The 10,263-nt window shown below is 39.1% G+C and overlaps 1 non-coding gene across 1 annotated transcript; it reads right to left on the minus strand.

Annotated features, from left to right (window-relative positions):
* Positions 1 to 8,987: 8,987 nt before the first annotated feature.
* Positions 8,988 to 9,059, minus strand: TRNAC-GCA. Its single transcript has one exon. It is a non-coding gene; the product is annotated as a tRNA-Cys (tRNA).
* Positions 9,060 to 10,263: the final 1,204 nt, after the last annotated feature.

Below are 10,263 nucleotides of genomic sequence, written 5' to 3' on the forward strand. Positions count from 1 at the left end.
CCTTTTGACCTTGACTTTCACAGAGCAGAAGTTTTTAATTTTAATGAAGTACTTTCCCACACTTTTAATATATTTAATAACCTTCTGGCTATATTGATTAAAGAGATTATATATTTAAAAAAATTTTTTCATATAGTCAAATAAATATGAGAAACTCACTACTTAACTTTGTTCCAAATGTAAGTACATAACTTTACTACGTCATAATTGACTAGATTTATATTCACCTCCCTCTCTAAACTGCAAGATCCTTGAGGGCATTGACCTCTGCTTTATTCACTCTCAGTTATAAGTTTCTGGCAGATTTCCATCCCACAGAATTTGCAGAGTGCTTTAACTACTATATCCCAAGCAAGTCTGGGGAAAATCATGCCTTTTTTCCCAATCTAGTGTTAAGTTGGAGAAAACTCTTGAGAGTCCCTTGGACTGCAAGGAGATCCAACCAGTCCATCCTAAAAGAAATCAGTCCTGAATATTCACTGGAAGAACTGATGCTGAAGCTGAAACTCCAATACTTTGGCTACCTGATGCGAAGAACCAACTCATCTGAAAAGACCCTGATGCTGGGAAAGATTGAAGACAGGAGGAAAAGGAAACAACAGAGGATGAGATGGTTGGATGGCATCACCAACTCAATGGACATGCATTTGAGTAAACTCCAGGAGTTGGTGATGGACAGGGAGGCCTGACGTGCTACAGTCCCTGGGGTTGCAAATAGTTGGACAGGACTGAGCGACTGAACTGAGTGTTAAGTTGTATCCCAGGTCCTAGGGATCGTGTTACCTAGACCTAACACAGGGAAATATTAAAGCAGATACAGGGGACTGACCATGAAAACTGGACCATCTTCTCCAACACTCCGCCCTCTATAGTCTCAAAGAGCACAGCTACAAGACTTGCAAAATGAGGAAATGGGATGGGTAGCAGCACATATAGAATGACTTTTTTGATAATTGAGGACAAGAATATTTTTCTTATATAGACTCCTTTCCGGTTTTATGTAACTAATATGGACTTTTCATTTGTGAAGCACACTATGTATCAGTTCAGTTCAGTTCAGTCACTCAGTATGTCTAACTCTTTGAGACCCCATGAATTGCAGCACGCCAGGCCTCTCTGTCCATCACCAACTTCTGGAGTTCACCCAAACTCCTGTCCATCCAGTCGGTGATGCCATCCAGCCATCTCATCCTCTGTCGTCTCCTTCTCCTCCTGCCCCCAATCCCTCCCAGCATCAGAGTCTTTTCCAATGAGTCAACTCTTCACATGAGGTGGCTAAAGTATTGGAGTTTCAGCCTCAGCATCAGTCCTTCCAAAGAACACCCAGGACTGATCTCCTTTAGGATGGACTGGTTGGATCTCTTTGCAGTCCAAGGGACTCTCAAGAGTCTTTTCCAACACCACAGTTCAAAAGCATCAATTCTTCGGCGCTCAGCTTTCTTCACAGTCAAACTTTCACATCCATACACGACCACTGGAAAAACCATAGCCTTGACTAGACAGACCTTTGTGGGCAAAGTAATGTCTCTGCTTTTGAATATGCTATCTAGGTTGGTCATAACTTTCCTTCCAAGGAGTAAGCGTCTTTTAATTTCATGGCTGCAGTCACCATCTGCAGTGATTTTGGAGCTCCCCAAAATAAAGTCTGACACTGTTTCCACTGTTTCCCCATCTATTTCCCATGAAGTGATGGGACCAGATGCCATGATCTTAGTTTTCTGAATGTTGAGCTTTAGACATTACTCTTAATATTATTATTTCTTTAATCATGGCATTAGATTGATTAGGAATTAAGATGCTAACATTTCATACATATAAAATAGAGCCTGGCACACACCAGACACTCAAATATTTGTTGTATGAATGAGGGAGTGAATATTTACTGTATCTGCTTAACAGGAGTTTCTCTGGTGGCTCAGATGGTAAAGAATCTGCCTACAGTGCAGAAGACTTGAGTTTGATCCCTGCCTGGGAAAGATCCCCTGAAGAAGGGAAATGGCAACCCACTCCAGTATTCTTGCCTAGAGAATCCCATGGTCAGAGGAGCCTGGTGAGCTACAGTCCAGGGGGTTGCAAAGAGTCAGGCGTGACTGAGTGATGAACAATAACTAACTTAACAGAGTGAAATGAATAGGTTTTCTTTTCCCCTTACTATCAGAGAATAAGCAGTTTTCATTTTGGACTTTTTTTTTTTTACCAGAGTTTTGGGACTCCCATTGACAGCACAAAAATTAAACAAGAAAATTTATGAATATAAGGGTCTAGAAATTAGAAATGGAAAAGCCCTACTAGGTAATCTAGTTCGTGCTTTGGCTAGCAGTTGAGACAATGTTGTTTCCACAGCCTTTTCCTACAGAGGAAAATCAGTATCTTACAAGGGTAAATTGGGACTTTGGGATTTTTATTCAATCATTTGCTTTTAGAAAAATAATTTCACTATGGGACAAAACGTAAAGAAAAAATATTTATCATTTGTCTTGGTTTTCCTTATTTTTCTTGATTTAAAAATATTCATTTCATCCTTATCTTTGTCACCATAATTAGCCTCTTTCCTTGTTAAAGTTTGGCTTATCAATTAACATGTTTAACTGTTTATACTCAACTAATATAAACAGATAACTTTGTCTACCCTCCATTGTTTTTATAATTTTCCTCTTTTTCCTCAAGTCTGTGGAATATTTGTGCTTGGAAATTCTGAATGATAATAGAAAATGGGGTTTAAACAGAAGTAAGGGAGAAATTAAAATTTAAAATTCTTCCAAATGTTCCTTGATATGATTCCAAAAGGGTTCATGGACCCAATTCCAACTTGCTTGTGTTTGGAGGCCTCCCCACATCAACAAGCAATTCCAGGGCACCAGCAGGCTGTCCAAGAATTCAGTTCGATTCTGACGCTATACATCTCAAGGTTGCATCAGATTCCTCAGGTAAAGAGCTCAGTCTTACTGTACTCTTCTCCACTTCAGACACCAAAGGGAAGCCCAGATTGTTACCTGTGCTTCTAACTGATGGGCTAAAACTGGAGGTAACTATGCTGCTGCTAAGTCGCTTCAGTCGTGTCCGACTCTGTGTGACCCTATAGACGGCAGCCCACCAGGCTCCCCCATCCCTGGGATTCTCCAAGAAAGAACACTGGAGTGGGTTGCCATTTCCTTCTCCAATGCATGAAAGTGAAAAGTGAAAGTGAAGTCGCTCAGTAGTGTCTGACTCTTAGCGACCCCATGGACTGCAGCCCACCAGGCTCCTCCGTCCATGGGATTTTCCAGGCAAGAGTACTGGAGTGGGGTGCCATCTCCTTCTCCTGGAGGTAACTATGACCCCCTCCAACTCAGTATGCCAGTCCCAAATGCAGGTTATTTATTATACGTACCTCTGACTGACTTGCTATAAATCAAGAGGTTCCCACCACTTCTCAGGTTTGAATAATTTGCTAGAATGGCTCAGAGAACTCAGAAAAACCTGTTGACTCACTGGATTACCAATTTTTTATAAAAAGGATACTAAAATACAGGAATCAATAGCCAGATGAAGAGATCCTAGGAGAAAACACAGAAAAAGGGCAGAGCCTCCAAGCCCTCCTCAGACCCACCGCTTTCCCCATTATCCACATGTTTACCAACTCAGAAGCTCTCCAAACCCTAGAAACTTCATTACATGGGCATGGTTGATCATTGGCCATCGGTGATAGATTCAACCTCCAGGCCTTCTCCTCCACTTCCACAGGTGGAGCAAGCTAGACTGAAAGTTCCTCTCTAATAACCCCCACCTTTGGACGGGATCAAAAAGTCACCTTTCCAGAAGTGTTCTGAGGAACTAAGTACAAGAGACTAAATATTATTTCATTGCTCCTTTTGCTCAGAAAATCCCAAGGGTTTTGAAAGCTTTAAGCCAGGAACTATGGATGAGAACCAAATATATGTGAGAGGACCAAATATACATTTCCCCTATAAATTACAATTTGGCAATGACATGACTTAATAGTTATAGCTATTCTTATTAGAGAAGCCTTCAGAATTATCAGATTACTTTGCACTGATTCCATGGTCTTCCTCTTGGTAGCTCAAGGAATTCTAAAATAGTAGAATTTGAGATAAAACAGATGAGTATGTAAAATTTTTGAATAGAGTTGATGTATTCTCATGGAGAGACAGACATTCAAAATCAGAGATGTGGCATAGTGCTTTTCATGTAGCAGACCATTCCATAAATGTACAATAAACTTAGTTAACTGACTCCTACTAATTATACCAACACTTATTTTGAAGTGCGATCAAATTTGTTGACTTCAGAATTGTGCTTTTTTTTTTTTTAATAACTGTCAATTCAATGCTACAAAACATTTGGGAGGTACCTCATAATACCCTTTGTACTGTGAATTAATTACCATTTTAAAATATTAGAATAGGATTCACCATTTTCAATGAGGCTCAATAGGATTTACTGAGGGAGAGACTCAGCAAATTAGCAGTTACTGCTCATAAATTAGGTTCTCTTATAAGCGGAGAATGTAGATTATCTTCCAGTCAGAAATTTACTTAAGTGTTCTACATTTACACTAGAATCAAAGCAAGATGAAAAGGGTTTCCATGGGGGCAAAACTATATTAAAATTACATTTGAGAGAACCCTTCTACTTAAGACTTATTACCATTAGTTAACAAAGCAATTTCTGTAGTAAAATTGATTAGATTTTTGAGATTAGGATACTCCACTTTTTCCATGCTGTCTGAAAGCAGAGAGTCAGAAGTCTTCTGGGTATTTAATCCAATGACTACACAGAAAACTACAATTCTGCTATATTGTGAGGCACAATATATTTTGCACATCTTTACAGTTTAAACTAACAGGGAGAGTTTATATTTTATTACCAATTTTTTGAAACCTCATATTATTTATCCATTGGCTGGAGGTCTTCACAAAATGTTTATGAGGGTTTTGTCTCGTTTTTTTTTGAAGAGAAAGAACAAACAAATTTTGTATTCCACTGAGTCGCCAAAAATCATCCCCAATTTTACCTCGTAAAACTTTTCAATAAAATCAATTCTTTAGTTCTCAGGGTATCATGTGTATTCATCAAAGTATCAATTAATGTTCCAGAATAAATTAGAAATAATTTGCACAGAGAAAAGGGGCAAAATAAAACAATACACCAAAGCAAATAAAAAATGATTATCAACAATCCTAAACTGTCTCTCCTTAAAAAAACACAACACACAATCTTAGAATCTAGCTTTTTATGAATCAAAACAAAACTGAACCTGAACTTTGGTCTGAAATTTTTGCGTTTTTATTCAAATAGATTTTACCAGATGAAAAACCAGAGTAATCAAGCTAGAAATTGTTACTGCTCTTATTTGGCTGCTATTATTACAAAAGCTCACTTTTTTAAGACAGAAAAAAAAAATTCACTAAAATTTATATCTAGGGTCCTTATTCTGTTATTTTCACACTAAACAAAGCAAGAACCCAGAAGTTACCACTATTCTGGAAAATTCCAATAATAAATTCTTACTATCTATGATGTTATGCTAACTCGCATCAGTCATGTCTGACTCTTTGTGACCCCATGGACTAAGCCTGCAGGCTCTTCTGTCTGGGATTTCTCAGGCAAGTTTGCCATTTCCTTCTCCAGAGTATTTTCCTGACCCAGGGATCTAAATTACATCTCCTGCATTGCAAGTGGATTCCTTACCTCTGAGCCCCAGTGTTAGTCCCTTAGTTGTGTACAGCTCTTTACGACCCCATGGACTGGAGCTCACAAGGCTCCTCTGTACACGGAATTCTCCAGGCAAGAATACTAGAGTGGGTTGCCATTTCCTTCTCCAGGGGATCTTCCTGACCCAGGGATCATCTCCCCATCTCTTATGTCTCCTGCATTGCCAGATGGGCTCTTTACCACTAGTGCCACCTGGGAAGCCCATAAATGCTTACTAGAGACAGTTCAAATGTGAAATTACACAATCATTTTAGTAGTCATATACCATCCCAGAAAAAACTTTTGCCATAAATGTAACAACACAGAATCAAATATTCTAATGACATTTTAATGCTTTGTACACATTAGGAAAAAAGTATAAAAAATATTTATTCCCCAATTTATTTTCCAATTATTCAAATTGTTAATTCATAAGAATCTATAAACTCTAGCTAATCCTCAAATCTGTTGCCTTAATTAAAAAAAAATTTGCACCACTTGAACTGAATACCTGTTGATGACAATTCATGCTGAAAGCATGGTTCCATTTACTATTGTAGTTTTATTCCCACTATTACAAGAAATGTTAGAAGTACAAACAAATTTGACCTGTGAGGTTTTTTTAAAAAAATGCATGTTGCATGCAACTCCAGTTATTCTAATTCAGTAGATCTACTATGGAAATTTGGCATCCATAGTTTTCCAAAGTTTCACAAATAATTCAGTCTAAACTGTGTCCAAAGACATGCTGTTTAAACTTTTATGTACCTAATAAATGCAGATTCTGATTCAGTAAGTTTGGGCTGGGTCAGTTTTAACAAGTTCCCCAGTGATGGTGACATGCCTGTTCTTCAGAAAACACTGAATTGACAGACCCTAGGACTTACTATTCATAGATAATTACAGAAAATTGAAGCCATTTGACATTAAAACCAGGCAGGAGCTATTTAGAATAGCATCTAATTTTGTCCCCTATTCCTTACTAAACATCAATTACACACAATCAACATATAATTCAAAACTGGGTAGAAATAAATGCAAGAAAGCATCTCTGTGGCTTTGATTAGAAAATTAAATGTCCTTTTACTCAAGAATCATGTGCTTTCTTACACAGCAAGCACATTAAATAAAACCAGTTTAAGGAAGGTTAATTATTAATTTAAAAAAAATCACAGTCCACAGTCTATGATGCTGCTCAGAAATGTTTGGCGCCCACGGGAACTCGGGACCAACATTTCCTTTTGCAGTGCTACACATCTGAACTGCCTACGACCAAGCATGCGGAAATGCTCACGAGGAGCTCTCCATTAGCACTTTACCCAAAATGCGCATCAGAATTCAGGGAACTGTCTGAGATCATTCATCTTTAGGAAAATGAAGATGAAAGACTTAGTTGATGCTGATATTGAAAGACTAACTGCAAGGCGCTCTTTAGGACTGTAGTTGTTTTTGTTCAGTCGCTCAGTTGTGTCCGACTCTCTGCGACCCCATGGACTGCAGCACCCCAGGCTTCCCTGTCCTTCACAATCCCCCAGAGCTTGCTCAAACTCATGTCCATTGAGTCAGTGATATCATCCAATCATCTCTTCCTCTGTTGTCCCCTTCTTGTGCCTTCAATTTTTCCGGCATCAGGGTCTTTTCCAATGAATCGGCTTTTCACATTAGGTGGCCAAAATATTGAGCTTCAGCTTTAGCATCAGTCCTTCCAATATTCAGGACTGATCTCCTTTAGGATGGACTGGTTGGATCTCCTTGCAGTCCATGGGACTCTCAAGAGTCTTCTCCAACACCACAGTTCAAAAGCATCGATTCTTTGGCATTCAGCCTTCTTTATGATCCTACTGTCACATCCATACGTGACCACTGGAAAAACCATAGCTTTGATTAGACAGACCTTTGTCGGCAAAGTAATGTCTCTGCTTTTTAATATGCTGTCTAGGTTGGTCACAGCTTTTCTTCCAAGGAGCAAGCATCTTTTAATTTTGTGGTTGCAGTTACCATCTGCAGTGATTTGAGGGATTTCAATTACTCTTACTCTTAGATTCATTACTTATAAGAGTAAGTCTTAAGTACTTTTGGGCTTCTCTGATAGCTCAGTTGGTAAAGAATCTGCTTGCAATGCAGGAGACCCTGGTTCGGTTCCTGGGTCCAGAAGATCCCCTGGAGAAGGGATAGGCTACCCACTCCAGTATTCTGGCCTAGAGAATTCCATGGACTGTATAGTCCACAGGGTCCCAAAGAGTTGGACACAACTGAATGACTTTCAAACTCTCACTTTTAAGTAATTCTAATATTCTAGCGTATACTTGAAGCCATGGAATTTCTTAGATTCCTGATACCTGCGAATCTCTTATATCCATAGAATGAAAGTGAAAGTGAAGTTGCTCAGTCGTGTCAGACTCTTTGCGACCCCGTGGACTGTAGCCCACTAGGCTCCTCCATCCATGGGATTCTCCAGGCAAGAATATGAATAGGGCCTCATTAAACCTATTTCTGGGTATATAAATGTCCCATTAATCCCTTTGATCACTCTAGAAAATGCTGTTTTTTTTCATCTTCTATGAGAATAGATGAAGTGTTCTCATTATTAACATGCGGATACAGGTAAGTCCTGTTACGAGCATGTTCTGTAAAAGATGTTACCTACCTGTGAAGCAGCACATCCTGTTTTATTTTGTTCTATCACTATTCTTTTTACTATATCCTCTCCACCCCTAATCCTGCCACACACACCAAGTTCTGTGTTTCTTTGCTTTGAGGAAAGACCAAAAAGAAAAAGAAATGTCCCACATACAGCTTTTCTTTTGTGTTTTTGTTTCCCCAGCTTAAAGGGACAGACGTGGGTGACTTCTCATAATTGGTGAAAAAGACAGAATCAGAGATATGGAGCTATCTCATTTCCATAAGGCCTGGGGAGTTACGGCCCACAGAGTTAGCGAGGCTCTAACTGGGCCTGGAGAAGCTAAAACCCAGCACGTGTGGGTGGCTCACCATGCCACAGAGCCTGGTTCACAGGGCATCACAAAGGTAACCTGTGCTGCCCAAACCAAGAGGGATCACCTTCTGCATTTTGGTGAGTTTGAAATTCCAGGAAGTGAGGGACCAAGTAACTGAGATTGAATTTCCTGCCAGCCTTGATATCTGGAGATTTAAAAATGTTTTTGTGTGTTAGTCACTCAGTAGTGTCTGATTCTTTGCAACCCCACGGATGGTAGCCTGCCAGGCTCCTCTCTCTATGAAATTCTCCAGGCAAGAATACTGGAGTGGGTTGCCATTTCCTTCTCCAGGGTATCTTCCCAACCCAGGGATTGAACCTGGGTCTCCTGCATTGCAGGCAGATGCTTTACCATCTGAGCTAGTAGGGAAGCCCTAAATATGTTTTAGCTAAATTTAAATCAAAGTAACATTTCTTGAACACCCCAATTGCTGCAAAATTATACCTGGTGAACTTACATTTGTCCATTGCAGGCATGAGATTATAATAAGGAGATGGTATCCACCTATAGTTACAACAATATTTAGGAAAGTTTCTAAGTTGAGACTTTGCAAAATTTAGAGAAAAAAAATTATTGAGAGAAATCATACCCCTACAACGGACAGAAAGGGAAAGTTCAAATGTATTTTACCTCGTGGTTATGTAAAAACAAACAACGATAGAATAAACTGCTCTTGCCTTGAACTAGGGAATTAGTGAGACTCTCTGGAGTGGCTAAGCGGCTGTTACCTTAACATTAAATTGGGTCTGGATTTACTTCCTCAAATTTTTCAAGCTTGGCTGATTATTTGTGTGAATCAAGCCAATTTTGTTCCTTGTTCAAAGTGACCAGTCATTTCCTCTATCAAGAGCCTCTTTGCTGAAAGATGTTCTGCTTTGCAACTGCAAATGTTCATGGCCACCTTTAAAATCATTACCAACCAATTTCTCTTGAGTTCCAGTGGTTTCCTCCTTCTTATCAACTTAAAAAATGCCAGCAGTCTATTGTTTTCCTTCTGGGAGAGATGTCTAGGAACTTAGCCCTGGTGCATTCTAGCCTGGGGCCCCTTCATCCTGTTGTGGCGGAGGGAGGGACACTTTAAATTCCAGTTGGTAGAAAGAATCAGTTCCAGCTCAGAATCCCAGGTACAAAACAACTCTTTTCCAGGAAGAACTGAACTTCCATAACAGGGTCTTTTCACCTGTGAAAGTTTTCACTTGGAGCTATTATCACATGGATAACCAAGGTACTCTCCACTTTTCCACTCTGTGTTTTTCTTTAAACTTTGTATTGTGATGTGTACATGAAGCTAAACAAATACGTAAACAAACTTCCATTTCCTATAAGCAAAGATAAGCTGAAAATATCACTGGCAGATAATCAACATTTAACCATGAAAAATCTACTTATCACTTCATAAAAATGCTTTTCATAGAATACCCCATCTAGGCCCAATTCAATAACATATTCTAAACTCCTCTTCTTCAAGTATTATAGATTGTCCTTTAAAAACAGTATATATTTAATTTATTAAATTAAATATGTGTCTATTGCTAAATACTTTCCCATACATGTCAGAGACTTGAAAAGTGAA

Source organism: Bos indicus x Bos taurus, chromosome 6 (assembly GCF_003369695.1).
Source record: "Bos indicus x Bos taurus breed Angus x Brahman F1 hybrid chromosome 6, Bos_hybrid_MaternalHap_v2.0, whole genome shotgun sequence".
Classification (NCBI taxonomy): domain Eukaryota; kingdom Metazoa; phylum Chordata; class Mammalia; order Artiodactyla; family Bovidae; genus Bos; species Bos indicus x Bos taurus.